The sequence below is a fragment of the Ips typographus genome, linkage group LG4 (genome assembly GCF_016097725.1).
Source record: "Ips typographus isolate SLU linkage group LG4, UJ_Ityp_2.0, whole genome shotgun sequence".
In the NCBI taxonomy this organism is placed as follows: domain Eukaryota; kingdom Metazoa; phylum Arthropoda; class Insecta; order Coleoptera; family Curculionidae; genus Ips; species Ips typographus.
This window is the reverse complement of record NC_138425.1, coordinates 13461513-13480095: the sequence shown is the minus strand read 5'-3', so window position 1 is coordinate 13480095 and position 18583 is coordinate 13461513. Positions and strand designations below refer to the sequence as shown.

At 34.3% G+C, this 18583-nt stretch overlaps 1 protein-coding gene and 2 long non-coding RNA genes across 6 annotated transcripts in view; 2 read left to right on the top strand and 1 right to left on the bottom strand.

The window, feature by feature from the left end:
* LOC145728050 (uncharacterized) overlaps positions 1-18583 on the top strand; it is a 69764-nt gene that overhangs the window by 19960 nt on the left and 31221 nt on the right. The gene's annotated exons all lie outside the window — the stretch shown is intronic.
* LOC145728177 (uncharacterized) lies at positions 5772-8305 on the bottom strand. The gene is made up of 2 exons (XR_014178019.1): positions 6609-8305; positions 5772-6546 (listed from the first exon to the last, which is right to left on the bottom strand). It is a non-coding gene; the product is annotated as an uncharacterized LOC145728177 (long non-coding RNA).
* LOC145728176 (uncharacterized) lies at positions 8413-9346 on the top strand. The gene is made up of 2 exons (XR_014178018.1): positions 8413-8730; positions 8935-9346. It is a non-coding gene; the product is annotated as an uncharacterized LOC145728176 (long non-coding RNA).

The following is an 18583-nucleotide window of genomic DNA, read 5'->3' as shown; positions in this document are numbered from 1 at the left end:
TGTAATGACCTAGTTTTTGTTACATATGGATTAATTAAGTCATATTAACAGTAGGTATGTAGGGTGACAACACTCATTACAAAAATCAATTTCTAACTATCTTTCTAAGTTATGCTATCCTGTAGTTGCCATATAAAGGAGTACTTGATAGACGTTAACCGTTTTTCATCATTCTAGTCAATTCTAGTGATTCATTTATCGTTAGTAGGCTGCAAGTGATTTTTTTAATCTCCCTTGAGAGGTTTTGGTTAGCTTGTAAATCACTCTAAGTTGATTTATCATTTGCTATTTTTTCAAATAACATCAGGGTGTTCTGGTATTAACCAACCATATTAACCATTAATCGAAACAGTTTGCAACATTTACATCATATTCGGTGTTAACGACCCAAGACGTGGCAATTTGCCAACTGGGTAACAAGATTTTTTCAATATCTTTAATCTGAATTTAAATATTTTAATCGGTGTATCAACAAGTTTATTGAACGGAATTTAATTTAAGGCGAGGATTCGAGCGGCTCCGGTGAGATAACGTCTTTTTAATTTTTTTAAAGAAAAATTGATAATCGAAATTGGTTAATGAATTTTTTTAAACTTTTAAACTGTTTCATTGGTTGAATGATCACGTGACTATGACGTTTTCTGACTTGAGGCCAATGGATGTATCTAAATCTCTGATTACTAGTTGGAGATTCTCTCTACGAACAGACCTAATATGTTAAGTGCGTGTAAAATGAGGGTTATTATAGGGATTATTTCCCTCATTGTACTAGCAGCCAATAAAATTCAATAAACCTTTCTAGTTCGACCAATGAGTGCCGTTATATACTGAATAAATCCCTAGTTGCTAAAATTTTACACTGAATAAACACCTCCTACCTTTTTCGAATACGTTTTTTTGAAGAACATTTGATATTAAACGAAACGGGATTTAGACACATAAAATTTAAGCTATTTTCTTCAATATTAACAATTAATAAATTTCTATAACGTAGTTTCCATTAAAAAATTACATAAATTAAAATATTATGACGTCTGATTGTCAATCTGAAATGTAAACTAAAATATACATGGCTGAACGAAAATCTGTCGTCTGCTGGGGTGAGTTCAATATTATCATTAATTTCATCACGTTTAGTTTAGTATTTGTGTTCTAATTAAGGTGTTTTCTTGTTAATAAACTAAAATGTGAGTTTTCAGGAAATAATCTTGACATATACCCCTCGGCGTTCACGTTTTATCACGTAAAATGTGCATTGGTAGGTTTTTTGCAAAATTTTTCTTTTAGGCAAATGGTTTCGACCTGCGGTCTCAGGATTTTATCGTCGAATTATTTAGTCTCAATCATTTTCCAAGCAAAATTTTGCAAAAAATCACCTATGCACAGTTTACCCGATAAAACTTGAACGTCTCGGGATATAACCTATGATTATTTCCTTCCTATCAATTTTGACCAATCGCTATCAAGAATTAGTATAACAAATGTAAATTTTAAGTGGAAAAATCACTTAACAACTGTCAACTTAGCTGTCAGCAGTTTTTCTGGAAAAAAATTCGAAAAAATTTCACACTCCTCACAGCAACATAAAGAATAGTGTTACCCTTTCTAGCTTGAAAGTTATTGTTCCTATTGTTTTAATTAAAATAAAATGTTTATTTAACTCAGGAAATAATCTTACCAAATATTCCTCGTGCATCTAATTTTTCCTGTGGAAAACTTTTTCCTGTGTCTTCGACTCGGATGATTTTTAAAACCACACTCGCTCATGCTATTTGTTAAAACAAATTACTTAGAAACTCGTTTTTCCGAATTTTTCCGGAAAAATTAAATGCACTAGGGATATTACCCCCGAAATAATCATAAAATGCATATCAAAGCTGTTTATTTAGGGCAAACAAGTCTGAATGCAAATGTGTTGCCAAGTAGCTATGATTTGAACAATATGGTCATCAAAAGGATACAATTTTCACTTCGGAGTGCAATTGTCAATTATGGAATTAGCGTTTATTATTACATTTTTTTTCTGTAACGTTACTATGGTGGAATAATCTCGTTTATTCATCTAACATGTACAGGGTGCTGCATTTTCGATGGTTTTACGGGGTACAGAGAAAACGGTAATAGATAGAAAAAAAGTAGCATACGTGTTCTGATCTCTTTTTCTGAATTGAGATGACTGGCGAAAAGTAGGCGGCGCAAACTTCTTTTGTTTCAAAGATACGGGGGGTTTTCCCAAATTGTTAATTTTTGAATTTCAGAACTTCTGTATTTCAGTTGCTCTTAAAGTTATCAAAAAAGGAAGAACGGTTCCCGGTAGAAGTTTTCATGTAGAATCCAATGGCGTAATCAGTTTTTTTCTATTCCGTTTAGTTTCTGACATATGACAGTAAGTTACATTTTTTAAATGGAACATTCTATATATTTTTACGTCATTTAATTTTGTTGATTTTTACCTTTTCAGCGGTGTATTACAACATATAAGTTTGTAGAGGTTAATCCTGTTATTTTAAAAAAAGACCTTTGCTAAGCTAAAAAAGGCTAATATCTAAAATACCAAACAAAATCGGAAATCATATAAACTAACACATCATAAAATTAAATATTTTTAATAAATCTTATTAAAAATCTAAGTTACAAACGGTTCTACCATCACTTTAATAAGAAAAGTGGCCTTTTCTATTTTCTACTATTTTTTAGGTAGAAGTTGAAAAAACTGTTTATAAACGACATGTAACATGTTAATATGAACATACCCAAATTTTGTTTCGACTGTGGGTATTTTTATACATATTATTTAGCACTTTTTTGTTAAGGAAACGCTTTTTTTCTAATTACCAAGATTAACTTTTATAAACTTATATGTTTTAATACACCGTTGAAAAAGTAAAAATCAACAGAATTAAATGAACTAAAAATATATAGGGTGTTCCATTTAAAAAAATATAACTTACTGTCATATGTCAGAAACTAAACGTAATAGAAAAAAACTAACTACGCCATTGGATTCTGCGTCAAAACTTCTACCGGAAACCGTTTTTCCTTTTTTGACAACTTTAATAGTAAATGAAATACAGAGGAGGTTCCATAATGACCAATTTTCAAAATCCCCCCGTATCTTTGAAACAAAAGAAATTTGCGCCGCACACTTTTCGCCAGTCATCTCAGCTCAGAAAAAGAGATCAGAACACGTATGCTACTTTTTTTCTATCTATTACCGTTTTCTCTGTACCCCGTAAAACCATCGAAAATGCAGCACCCTGTACGTTCACAAAACATAAAGAAGAATTTCTAGTGCGTCCATTTTCTTGAACTTGTTTTACGAGTAAAGTCTTGCCGACTAAATAAACCGCAAGTGCCTTCCCAATATGGAGTTTTAAGCACCGTAACATGTGCAATGTTCTTGTAATAATATACAGATAGTTGGATAGTAACTAATAGACCGTCATCGCAAGAAAGTTCATATAATACGCATAGGCGTGCTTTTACAGTTTCTAGGTCAATTATCACCCTTCTCCGTGTTGTCTCTGTAATTCTAATGATGAGTTTTCATTCAGGTTCATTCAACTAGGACCCATTAAATGGACCTAATCATGCCAGTCAAAGCTGTAATCTTGTGTTGTGGTTTGAAAATTTCATAACATCAGCCGAGCCTATGTCCAAACCATATGTTATTTTAGATGGAGGAAGCGATTTCATAGTTGGACAACGGTATTTTCTTAGGCATACGTTAACTTCGAATTGTCGTTTTTAAGGACAAGTTCTGGGCGTGGTGGTTAAATCGCAGTCCCATGAGTGCCCGCTGCTGTTGTTCCGCAAACCAAGTAAGGCCTGCAAGCTTTCTGGAATTCTTTGGGATCGGGATTAATAAAAAATGGCGAAAATGAGCTGAACCAATTTACATGTGAACCGTCGAAGTTATCGTGTATACAGATCAGCCTTCAGACGGCCTTCGTGCACGCATCCGTATTTCCAGCACGAAATAGTTTATGGGCAATTTTGCGATTCGATACGAGAGTCGCGGACACCTCCAGCTATGCGGCAGATTCATTACGTGCTCGTGTCTAGTAAAGGCAAAAGCCATCCTCAAGATTAAACAGATTTGGATTTAAGACACGCAACACCACTTTACCAAAGGGCTACAGCCCGTCAAGTCGTTATAATTTGCTTGCGCTAAGTCATAATTTTTCTTCTAGTGAAGCGTATAGATTCATCTCTTTTCGGTTCAAAGAGTATACGCATTAGTCTGAATGACTTTGAGGCTATATCAGACCAGTCAATAAATCTTCATTAGAGACTTTTCATGCGTCTAGGGCAACATTCACTACAAATTTAAATGAAATATAGAAAATTTGCTTTCAAGCCCAATTTTGAGGTTTGAATGTGACAGATCAGATGCAAAATAACACAGAGTAAACTAAACTTATCTAAGCTGTCCGTAAACTCAACTTAGCCAATGTTGGGGCCATTAATTCAACTTAACTAATCATCTTAACTTCCCTCCAGTAAAGCAAGCATCATCATCAAGTACAACCAACTAAATCTGCAATCTTAACTGTAATTAACAAAATAATCAGCATCGTATTTGTATGTGTATACATTATAATAAGGTGGATAAAAATAATAGGCGAGTGTATCGTCCGTCCGTTATTTAATCGTAATTACAACAATTCCCGTATGCCGATAATCGTCCGGTACTGTTGGTCTTTCTCGTTTTTCCGTAATAACCACTTACGACATTAACTAATCGTACATTATTAACCGGACGGGTTAACAGTTACTTAAAGATACTCTCTTCCACGATATTACTTTGCCGCAGCAAACTATAAGACATGGCGCCCGGTTAAGTTGTGAGAAAATATTCGTTTCGTATTAGGAGGTACGGTAATATCATACCGATTAGTGTAACTGTACGTAGTAATAATACGTGCAAAATTTATATTCAGGGATGAGATCATATTTAATAGCCTATAGACGAGGTTATACCACTTCCATTTAAGCTAAACCGATCTTCTTTCCACTTAATTCGGTCCGGTACAGAAAATAAGTATACCTGTCTGCCAACATCTGCGGTAAGTCACCCACCAGCGAATTCTTTCTGACCTCATAAATAATATTCTCTAATGACGGATGATGGATTTTTCGAAAATAACATATCTAAACGCATTATTTACTCGCCTACTATGCACTGCCTATATGAATGAACAGATGTGGGTTGCGCCGTTATCCTTCAGTCCTAAACGAAGACGATCATCTCTATGTCTATAATTATAGTGTCAACATTAAAACTGATTAAATATTTGATTTTGACAGCTAACTGGAACGACTGGTCTTCTTATGCGCGTTAATTACATTTACATTGATTTAAAAAAACTGTCACAAATTTACTATAGAGTAAAAGCACCATTTTCTGGTGTAATGATGATAACATGAGTACTGAACTATTCACTTTAACTTATACGGTTTATGGAGTATTTATTATATTTCACCTAATTTAAGGTTCTTTGCTGTGCATTGGAACCCTTATGGAGCAAAATAAAAATTTGCCAAAATTACACTTTTGACCAAAATAGTTATTTGTATACCTACGCCGGTAAATGGTATTTTATCGGCCGAAAGAAAGTTTGACGGCCGAGGACAACAATCTTGAGGACGAAATTAGTATATTATGTTATTAGGCGTAGTTAGGATAATACTAGCATACATAATTTGGTCAATCATTTTAACACAATCTTATAAATTCAACTTTTTCATTAGGCATAATAAACCACTGATTTTTCATGTTTGTTTGCTTTATTCCTTGCATTACAAACTTTTTATATTCACAACACAATTAACATAAATTAAAATATCAATTAATAGAAAAATGTAACTAATAATCTACACATTTTCTTTGTCGGTATTCGAACTATGAACCGTCAGTTTAAATGAGCAATTTTCAAATTTACAATTCTGCCATAAATGAAATTCCTTCCCCTTTACTTCATGGTCTACATTTAAAGTAGGTTGTTGTTGTGGGTTTATTGAAATTACTGGTTCTCTTATATCATCTGTGGTATTGTTCTCCATTGGTATTAAATTACAATCATTTTCATTGCTGTGTCATTTTTATTTCTTAAAGAATCGTCAATGTAGCCTTCTGCTACAGTTGTAGACCTCCAACCACCGTGTCTTTTCAATGAGCAAATGCCTCCACCATTATCTACAAGAAGAGTTGCAGAGGTTCGGCGAAGGCAGTGACCAGTATACTTTTTGACATCAGCCAATTTCAAAAACAACGCTATTTCCTTGGGAATACTTGAGATTTTGTGAATACCCATTACAACTCTGTGGCAAACTCCATTTTGATATTTAATGAAAAAACGATCTGTATCAATAACATCTGGACGAAGAGACAAGTATTTTTTACAAATATTTATGTAAAATTCTCCAACAATTGTAAATGTTCTGGGCCAGAATTAATTTTTCCATGTATTCAATATCTTGAATTCTCAAGTTTACCAGTTCATTACATCGACATGCCCCTGATATGCCGTATATTAAAACAACCTCAAAATGTTGAATATAGGTATTAAAAAAAATCATAAATTCATTTTTGTTTCGGATCTTACCTTCATGGCTAAATACTTTTTGTCAGGTGCTTCTGTTAAAAAAGTGTCTATAGTTGGATTTTTACCTTTTGAGAATGACGTCATCTTTTTACATCTTTGTTTCTCGTATATCAAACATGTGAAATAAACAATTTTAGCAAAAAAGGCACGTTGTTAATTTTGTCGTCCTGTCAAATTGAAAACGTTGACATTTACTGTGACTTTGATTTAAACGAATATCAAAGGTATACAAATGCTGCGCTACCATGAGAAGGCCCAAATGCTAATTCTAAATGTGCTGCTTTTTTTCGAGTACGAAAAGAAACAGTTTCCAGATGTCAACTGAAACTCTCATGATCACTCATTTTTCAAAGCATTTGTAGGTTAAAATTTGTGATCTAATTACAGACATGCGTGTTTTTTCACCTGCTTGACGTCATTCTCAAAGGGTAAAAATTTGACTATACTTGGTTCTTGGTGAAAGTTTTAGACTTTTGTCCACGACCAACCAATAATGTACTAATATTCAGCGTGTTGACAGAAGCTAAATGAAGGTCATATAGCGTCAGAGTGATTAATGAAGAGGAATAATGATCATTATTCCCTCTCGACCTAAAGGTGATTGCACACCAAGCATAAAACATGGGATATTCGGTATTTCTTGCATGTAGACATCCACTTATGTCTTTGCAATTACTGCTAATTCAGAATACCATTTTCTTAACAAATACACCGCAATAACACAGTACAGGAGTTTGCCAAATCATTAGGTAAATTCCATAATTTATATTTGAAATATTTTTGGTGTATGACCGTCCTTAGTTCTGTGGTTTTTTAAGTTGACATTGACAACGTCAGTGCCCTTGTGGTCGTAGGCGGCAACGCTGGGGGTGCGTTCAGAAATAGGGCTGGTGTGCGCACCGTGGTCTTTGTCACATGCCACCATATAGTTATGTAAATAAATTGTTCACGTGATCCATTTTTTCCCAAATTCTGTCACGACTTGTACACCGACGGCCATTCTAAACGCGATCCTAATCGTATCGAGTTTGACATTTCAGTTGTTATGGCGGATTTGAGAGATTACCTATATTATTTATTATCTACATAAAAGAGTATCAACTTCTAATTTGCCTGCACTTGGCATTAGTGGTAATGGACAGTGGTCGTGGACAAAGTATAGTATTATCCTCGTTTTTTATGGCCATTAATCCCACGGGAGATTTGCGTCCCTCGCCTGCGGCTCGTGACGTAAACATCCCCCTTAGGGATTAATGACTATCATAAAAAGCTCGTTGAATAATATACTATTTAGCTGCATAGTTTTCACTTTTTCGCTTTAAAAATGCTTACTGTCTTTAATATTTAGCTCAGCTTTAAGCATGGAATATTGCGCCCACATTGTCGAACTCTTCAATGATTTACTTAAATGGGCAAAATAGGCCAATACAACATTTTCGGTAAAATTGACCGCTTGGTGTTCTCTGGCCCAAGTGGTGAATTTATTGTACGCTCGTTCATACATTTTGCGGGACCTGCCAGGAATCAAATTATTTACCGTATTTGACGCTATTGCTGCTAAAGCAGGTGATGTACAACTTATTTTATCACTATCACTCATTTCGGCGATTTAGGTCGCTTTACGGCTTCACTGAAACTTTATTTGACAATACAACAACGCAATTAGTAGTATTAGTACAAGGTGTTTGAATTTTGAATTAGTGTGCCATGGACATCACGATTTTTGACAGATGACACAATGAAAGCGTAATAAGGTAAACATAGGATGTGTATCGTTTAACCGATTAATTCGGACTGGTAAATACAGTTCTCGCGGACTGAGTTTACCCGTGCGTCATCTCCCTGTGATTTAGAAGTAGACATGCAATATTGACTTCATCCTTGTCTATTGTTCACTTTCAGAAAGGGTAAATATCTAAGTGAATGTCTTCCAAAATAAACATTTACTGATTAGCGCTTCTATTTCAGTCATTGTCAGTTTGAAAACCATCAAAATTTATTTGATTTGTTTACTATTAATTCTTTTCAGTTTCTTTGTGTTGTTAATCATTTATAAAGTTTTCTATTTACCACACCACTACAGTTCTTTTAAGAGCTATTGTTTCTACGCTTCTAACATTCTGTAAGTACTTTCATAATATTATTATTAATATTTTTATTTTTTTTATGTCGGCTGTCACGAGTCCTAACCTAACCTAACCTAACCAAAATTGGCACAATTACTAACCTGTTTTGAAAAAAAAGTGGGAGTGTCTATTATGGTTTTTATTTAGCCATTTGGTTTTTCCTAAATTCGGAATTACTTACTATTACAGTATTTTTTTAGAAAATGCCTGGAAAAATTCTCCACAGACAAACCCAGCAGTTAATTCTTAACCTTTGTGAATATTTTGAATTGGAAAAAAGCAATGGAGGACCTTTAGAAGCTTTATCATCTGTTCAGGAAGAAAATAAGAAATTTTAAGACCTTACATATTCTTACTGATGTATTTTTTTTTTGATACTAGAAGGTTGCAGCTGCTTTGAAAATTTCCTGCAAAACTGTTTATTCGATTCGGAAAAAGCAAGCAATTAATCTTATGATTTCCTCACCTAGAAAACGTAAATCGAGACGTTATCGACGGGCCAAGACCACTGATTTATCTGAAAGCATTAAAATGAATGTTCGCAATACATTATATGATATGTACAACGATAGTATTGTTAATAATAGTAAAATATATCTACTTTTGTAGAAACATCTATTAACATTTTATTGTTTCCAGAGACTGAGATTTTTGGGTTGCATTATAGATTTTTCATAAAAATTTCTTCAAACATATTAATAATAAAGTCATAGAAAAAATAAAATAAGCGTCTAAAATGTTTTCCAGCCGGTTTAAAATAAAATAAGTGGATTGCAACCTGAAAATGAGATATGAGATACTACAGCATCACTCAGAATGTCTTATTGAATTTTTAATTTGTTGTATTTATTTTAGAGAAACATGTAACCATCCAGAACCTAAATCAAGAGCTTAAGGTTAAAGAAATACTACCTATTGGTGATACATCTCTGCAAATTCTGGTAAATAAATTAGGTTTCAAATTTAGACGGAATTCTATGATCCAAAGGGAGACTTCTCATAAACAAAAAAATGTTATTTCGGTCAAGATATTTTTGATTTGCTTTGGTATAAGGTTGTTTTAGTGCAAATTTGCATCCAAAGATCTCTACTTTCTGACTGACAATACACGCGAAATGTTAAACGTGACGAAGCTTTAGACACGCCCTTTTCTATAATATGAACGCAACAGGTTTGTTGACGAATACTTGATTTGATTCATATGATTATAATGACGTAGCCTTCGTGACGCACGGGTAAACTCACTCCGCGAGAACAGTATACATATATAACGGTTACTGAAAAAAGTATCATTCTCATAGAACAACGGAGATTTGAAGTCAGAAAAGCAGAGCAAATGGCCGATAACATTTTTGAAAGTCTATTTTCAAGAACCGCGTTACGTGTAAATTCGGAGCGCGTAACCGTAATCGACAGATGACGATAGACAGCCATGATACGCCCTCTGTTAGACAACTTTGGAAATAGCTTCGTGTTGTTATCGTATTAGCTGTGTTGTGTCAATCAGTTTTTGTCTTTTTGTGTCAGTCACCGCCCTCTGTACAAGAAAGCCTAGAATGTCACTTTTAATGGCGGCGTTATCGGTCATTTAGCGGTTTTCGTTTTGCACACAAACCTATGCAGATGCAGTAGAAAATATGTTTTTTTATATTTTTTCGTGTAGTTGATTAGAAGTTTTGAGTGAAAAATCAAACAACGCTTCATTCCTGATCCAGATATGTATAGATATGGCTTTTTATACCCAATAAAGTTCAGCCAAAGCAAGTTTGGTTAGAACTTTTTGTCCTGGAAAGTACAACAAACTAATGTGAAAACTGCTCAAACAAAGAAAATTTGGAAATCCTTGAAGCTAGGTAAGCAAAACTGGTAAATGGGTTTTATATTATTACCAAGACCTTTCTTTTAAAATGTAAATGTGCCAATGGAACTTCTAAAAGCTGTCCTGTTTTTTCAGAGTAAACCTTTGTTGTTCTCAAAATGCAGGCGGCCTCAAAATGTAACTCACATACCTATGTATGTAAGAGGCAATAAGTTTACTGAATGAGAAAGTACTTACCACTGAGTATTGCGTTGGAGTAAAATCATTCCAGTTCAAAGCTTTCAACCACTGTTGGGTTCGAGCAGGGTCTTTTGGAAAGTAAAAGACACTGACACTTTTGGGCCTTTCACCAAATTGCTTTTACAATTTGGCAAACAACAAGTGGACGGCATATTGTAGAGGCAATAGAATTTAAGTTAAAAAACCAACAACAAATTATAGAACAATGAAGGAACAATATCAATAGTGATAACACAATAAAATGAACACAAACTACACTTTCACTAGAACAATAAACATATAAACAACAATATATAATAGCAAACAAAAATTACTTTGGCAAGTAATCCCAAGTCTTGACTTGGACCTTAAAAATTAATTTAATCATCGAAAAACTCAATTTCCACAATACAAACAAATGCAAACTGTCAAACCAGTATTTCGGCCATATTGGAATTTTTGGCATGCACCTTCTTGGCTTTCTTGTACAGAGGGCGGTGTGTCAGTCCGTTTGTTTATGTTGATTTTGAATTTGATCACAAATTTAGCCCTGACACCTTCAGGAAAACTGTATTTCAGAATAAGAACATGAAAGGATTGTATTGCAGAGCCAAGCCTGACAAGCCAATCAAAGCAAAGTAAGTGTTGCATTAATTTCATCTGTTTTTTTCTAAATGCAACCCTTTTAGTCTGGATCACGTTCTGGACATTATTTTTTTACCGCCTAGGATATGAAATAGCCTTTCTACGCCGGCAGTACAGGTACACAATAGGCTTATTTTAGACTGCTTGAAAAAAAATGTCATTTTTTCAATTTTTGGTTGTAACTTTTTTATTTGTACTCCAATCAATTTCGCTAAATAGCCATTAGAAAGAGGATAAAAAATACTACAAAATGAGCCAAAACTCGCCTCTCTAGCTCTTCATTTTACCGAGATACTGAATCTCAAAAACTAGTTAAAAAAGACCCCTAATACTCCACTCTCAAAAAATTTGAATGTCAATAACAACTTTTCTTGCTATCTATAAGACGGTTGTATTCTCTTAATATTGCAAAACATACTGAAATTAGCTAATCAACAAGTTACTCTACAGATCCTTGACTTTTGAGCATTGAATACCAATAATTCGCAGTCTATTCGTTTTTGACATCATTACAAAAATCAAATTTCCGTTCTTCTAGACGAAAACCTTGAAGCCTGCTTGTTTATATGCTACATTCAGAGACGATGAGGAACATGTGTTACACAGGAAATCTTCATTCATGTTTCTTTCATCAACTTAACCGCCAAAACTAAGCCCTAACAGAATAAGATTGGTCAAGAGTAATTGATATAATATGTAGACTGTATCAACTTAATGGATCAGGTATTGAGATTTAACTGAAACAAAAAAATCGTAAATGGCAGATGGTAAATGCAAAACTTCTTCAAGGTTTTAATTTGTACACTACACAGTGTTGCATGCTAAGATATTATATTTAACACATCGAGGTTTTACGATAATTATTATCGGCAGCCAGTCTGCAATTTGTACGTGATAAAGTGCCCATCGTGTCGATCCACTTTTATTTTGAATATTCGTATGCCAAAGATGAGTTATTAATAATTATTGTCTTTGATGGGACGATAATAATTAAATTTCAAGGTGAACGGATTTTGAATCCTCCCTCTGTACCTTGCAGTCTGTAATTTTACAGTTTCTTCCCTGTAAGTGTTTATCATTTTATGGTCGATAAATTGAATCGAATGATTTTTACCTTGCAACGTACAAATTTGGCAACTGGTTTGGAAAAAATAACGACCGCAATCACTTGTACAGTAGTGTGTATTTCGTAGAAAAACCGCATTCCATCACCTTATCCGCACCTCGTGGAATGTTTATTATCCAATCAAGTAGACGGTTTTGAACATTTTCAAGTATCACGATGCGCAATCACCGTTAGTTTACCTCAGCGGATGTACAATCCCCAAGAGGTGGACAACATGAAGAATTAAGATGATGACTACCTCCAGGTAGTTTTTTTGCTCTTTATCTTATTTTTTTGGGAAATTTTGGAAGTAAACCTCTTACAGAGCTTGTAATGTACACTAAATCAAAATGGGTGGCTTTTTTTGAAATTAGAACGTGGCAACATTGCCATCCTGGTGCAGGGACATCGACGTGTACTGCTGATAGAACCGCTCCTTCTGTTACGCAGGCCACTTGAAGACCGGTAGCAGGAAAAGAACTCGCCGGATGGGTTTTTAGTTTCTTTGCTTAATACACTCTGAAAGACATGGAACGGCTTCCCGTTAGTGTATATGCACGGTTAAAGTAGAGCCGATTTATTGCCAACCGTAATATTATTCGTTGTACGTTCGATGTTAAGTACTCTTTATAAAGGAAAACTGAGAGCGCACTTATTTTCTTTTGCGGTTATTACATTATGGTATCAAGGTTTCTTCTTATTTTAAAATGATTCAGAGCTTACTTAATTTAATAATTGTTCCTCGTCAATGCTATTTAAGGTGGTTATTAAATATTAATTGGTGTGATGCAATAAGAAAGTGTGTTTTAGAGAAAGTTAAAAAAAACATGGCAATAACATTAATTGCCAGTGGATTAATAGGTCTTATCTTAAAACATTATTGAGATCTTAATTGCACAACTTTGTTAATGCACAATAACTGAAAAAACTAAATTTCATTTCCAAGTACTCTTCTTTACTCCATGAAGAATGGAACATAACTTCTCAATCTTAAGCGATTATTTAGACTACTTTCAATTAATTTTTTTTCAAAAAACCTTATTTCTATTTTTAGATTTATTAGAAATTTAATATGAGCACTTTGAGAGCAAATCAACGTACTTTTATGTTTCCAAATGAGAGGTCATCATTTTAAAAACTTTAGTTTTTTAAGTTTTAGTTTTTCTACCAGGTGTCCAAGAGCACCCTGGACATAGGAGATTAACATGGGAAAACGGTTTTGATTTTTTTGCGCCTGTACGGCTGATTTGATTGAAAAATCGTATTAATAAAAGTTGTAGTACCTATCACGGACTAGTTTTCTGTATTTTTTTCGGATTTCTAACTTGAGCCCTTTCGTCGTAAAACACGAACAAAAATGCGAAAATTTTAACTTTTTACCTGCACTGTATAAGCGGTTGTCGAGCAACCGTACCCGCAACAATGATCTGTTTACCCGTTGCCCGACAACCGCCTATACAGTGCAGGCCAAAAGTTTAAATTTTCTCATTTTTGTTCGTGTTTTACGACGAATGGGCTCAAGTTAGAGATCCGAAAAAAATACAGAAAACTAGTCCGTGATAGGTACTACAACTTTCATTATTACGATTTTTCAATCAAATCAACCGTACAGGCACAAAAAAATCAAAACCGTTTTCCCATGTTAATTTCCTATGTCCAGGGTGCTCTTGGACACCTGGTATAACGATAAGTGTAAGTTAGATTAACCTTTTTAAAAAACACCAAATTTTAGCACAAATGTTGATTTAAACCTGTCAATGTGACCATTTTTACTAATTTTGGCATAAAGAACACGATACACAATATTGCCGTTTTGTCACCGACCCTGAAATTATGGCATTTTTGGTAGTTTTCAAGACATTGCACCATTATCCATTATCCTAAAACCATTATCCTAAAACCATACCATTATCCTAAACTAATAAAGGCAGTTGAAGATGATTTTCAAAAAAAAATTATGGGTACCGCCTATAAAAACGTCAAAAAATATGTTTTTTTAATTTTTTAATGTCAACCGGTGAGTTGTACGGAAAAATATTATATTTAATAAAAAAAGCTAGTAAAAATTTCATACTGCTCACTCAAATCGTTTTCGAGAGATTTAGCAAAATGTCCGTAAAAAGGTAATCAAATTTGATGTTCTCTAGCGACCAAAAAGAGCAACTTAACAGTGCGTGCTTAACGTCACGTGATAGCCCCATTCTTTAGCTACCTACGATCATATTATATGTCTCTGGAATGTTTCAAATAATCAATTCATTTTTGGAAAGATGCACCGACATTTTCTTCAAATAAAGAGATTTCTTAACCTACTATACTGACCGCCGCCATTTTGTCATTGACTTTCAAATTAGGACATTTTTGACGGTATTCAAAGCCAGCCAAGGCAAAATTAATTTTTATTGAATTAACTTCTCATTTATAAAGCAAATCATAAGTTGTCATCCATCCATGAATTCAGAATAAAATTCTGAATTTGGTCGTGTAAAAATCCAATATGACGTTCATAACGAAAAAGAAAGTTGGTGATGACAAACGAAACGTCGAGTGGCAAATATGAAACCGTCATCGTATTTATAGCTGATAAAAAGTGGCAATAAAAATGTTTTTTCGGTTTTAGTATATCTCTGCAAATAAGGTTAGAAATAAATAAAAACAAAAAATCAAAATTTCAGTTTTTTTCGGATATCGTCGGAAGTACTTGGAAAATCGTAATTTTTAAAACGACATTTGGTTCAGTTTTAAATTGCGCAACGTTGCCCCAATTTAAACTTTTTTGTATCTCTTATAGTTTCCGAGATACCTCAAGTTAAAACAACTACGAAGAAAATTACACATAGAACCATATTCGATTTAAAGCTAACTGTACGCGCACGTGGTAAAGCCGATCTCATGACGGCAGATCTGTTAGCACATAAGCGGTCACGTGACTGAGTTTTAAGTACGGGAACATCACTACTCGAGCAGTTTGTGTATCAAAACGGAATTGGCGGACAATTCCATAATAATGCAAGGTTGTCAAGTGTTTTCTCTGATTAACTAACCAACGATTTATTAATGACGGTGCAAGGAGTATGCAACTATGACAATTTTTAAATGTTTAACTAATCACTGTTTAAGAAATTGACGGTGCAAACGACTGTTAGTCTTTCTTCATAAAGAACCATAACAATTTTTAAACTAGCGTCAACTCTTTTTAACTACTATTAGGTTTTTTCAATGTTTTTCTTGGTGGCCCTCTCACACTTCCAAAATGTTAAATTAGTCACACTTTTCACCCTGAAGTACCTACATTAATAAAAAAAATCACTTTTATCAGGCTTTCCAGAACAGAGATGATCAGGTTGATGATACAAAGAAGAAATGTTTTTTTGATTGTCTCTTTAACTCTAAACTCACAGCCACTGATACTGATTAATTATTAATGAGCAATCAAATAAGAAACCAACAAAGAAAAAGCCAAGATCATGTAAAGTCATTAAAGCTACTAAAGACTTTTATAGCTTTGTGTATACTAAAAAATCGAACTTAAGCACCATTTAAACGGAGATCATTAAAGAAGTTTTCATTATTTATACGATGTAAAGTATCCGGAGCATTTTAAATGTCGATTAACGAATTAAAAAATGACTTTGCGACTCATATTTCTGCCTTGTTTTAAATTACTTGGCTAGGGTGGTGGTTAAGGTTACGCATCGGCTTATGCCGAACAAAACGTGGGAATGGTTCTTTGTGCGTTTTTGTTTAGCTCACTCGTATTTTATATACGGTGCGGTTACGAAAACTGACAGATCAATGTACGAATTTCTCGGCATTGAACTCTCTTAGGTCGGGCCCGTGAACTTCATGTAGGAGAAAAGGTATAAGAGAGAATTAAATGTCTTTGTGCCACGAGGAGATTTATCGGCCGTGGTGTACGGCAAAAAAGTCGGACATATTGTGGGTGGACGGGCAATGGTACTGGATATTTCTCATTGTGACTCTGCAAGCCGAGTAAATTCCCGACAAAAAATATGGTGATATATGGGCACGACTTTGCCATACGCTTGCATTTTCAAGGATCGTTTTACATAGTGCCCGTTTTGCGTAATGGCGTACTGTTTATTGCCTTTTGTTGTTATCCACCCGAGTTCTGATCATTTGATGGAACAGTCTGTTGGACAACCGATTGCAAACAAATTCAATGTCAATTTATACTCGTGCAAATATTTATCCACTTTTAAAGGTTGGTAGCACTTTGCCGCGAAGAACTGAAAAATTGTCTTGGAGCTGTTTTTTTTACGTAATCGAATGCCGTTTCGAGTCGTTAACGTGACGGCCCAGACATAAAATTCCTGAAAACAAACATCCGCTGAAAATAGCGAATTCCATCAACCGTCTTTGTTCATTGTATTTCGGCGATGAAGCCAAGAAATAATAAATAAATAAAGCCGGGAAGACTGATTTGTTTACAGCGCTAAAACGTCTACTGTTTGCTTCATTCTCTGTATATGGACGCGCAAAAAGCAAGCAATTAACTAAAATTTGTATATACTTTACAGAAGTTTATATATTAAAGGTTTCTGATATTTGATGCAGGTCTTCCGCGAAACTTGCCACGGTGAACAGTTCCAGCAAACCACTCACAAAACCCAACCGAAAGGAATAAATTACAATAATTAAATTAAATCAAAGACACGCCATAGATCTACCCACTGAACTAATTTTCCTAGAAGATACGACTAACAGGATTTTTGTTCTCTACACTTGGAAACAGGAAATATCAAGGAAGAGTTTTCCTAATAGTTTTTATACGTAAAAACCCCATTAAGATTGCTATCAAAAAGTCAATTATCGCCGTTGTAGCTGAACATGTTAATATAATGAAAATGAAAATAAATACTTTTATAGCAGTCTTGAACTGGAGGTCACACTTTAGTCGAGGAGGTCAACGTCGTGAACTTGAACGGATAGAAGGAAAAAAATGACATGTCTTTGTCTGTGCCACGGTGTTATGAGAACTAGATTGAATACATAATATAATGTGTGAACTATAATTTAAAAGTCCATTCCAGTTAATATTTTGTGAGAATTATAAGCATTTATGTGCTTGAGTTTTTAAAGAAACTGCAAAAATCTACATGAAAGAGTTATTTTTTGCAACTAGTTATGAAACATGTTTACATACTGGCAACGCTGTATGTAAAATAACATTTTAGCTACCACATTTTGAAAACTATACTGTAACACGTTCTTCCTCCGAAAACTCTGTATAACTTTATAAGATGTTTAAAGATGCAAATAAAAAAAAACAATAAGCGAACAAATAAAGGCAATACATATTGATATCTCGGAGACATCAATGAGCAATTATGCGAGAAGCTCTCACTATATTTTCTTTTATTATTATTATTAAGTACTCAAATGGTTTACTCAAATGGACACAACACAACACATCTTTTCTGGTCTCTTGGGAAGCTGAAGAAGGTTTCAGAAGATTCTGGTAGCTAAAAATGACTTGTAGAGGCTTCAAGAGGCATCTGGCGCATTAAAAACAGTATTTACAAACTTAAGAAGGTTTTAGAGGCCTCTGACACTTTTAGAAGTCTCTTAGGAAGCTGAAGAAGGTCTCAGAGGCTTATGGCAACTAAAAACGACTTGTAGAGCCTTCTGGAAATACAAAATGGCTGTTTAGAGGCCTCTGGCACTTTTAAAAGTCTCTTTGGAAGCTGAAGAAGGTTTCTGAGGCTTCTGGTAACTAAAAATGACTTGTAGAGGCTTCGGGCAAAAAAAATGGTTTTAAGAGGCATGTGGCGCATTAAAAACAGTTTTTACAAACTTAAGAAGGTTTTAGAGGCCTCTGGCACTTTTAAAAGTCTCTTGGGAAGCTGAAGAAGGTTTCAGAGGCTTCTGGCAAAAAAATGGCTTCAATAGGCATGTGGCGCATTAAAAACAGTCTTTACAAATTTAAGAAGGTTTTAGAGACCTCTGACACTTTTAGAAGTCTCTTAGGCCCAGTTGTACAATGGTGGTTCAAACTTTGAACCTGGTTCAAGTCAGAAATGTCATTTTGATAGCAATG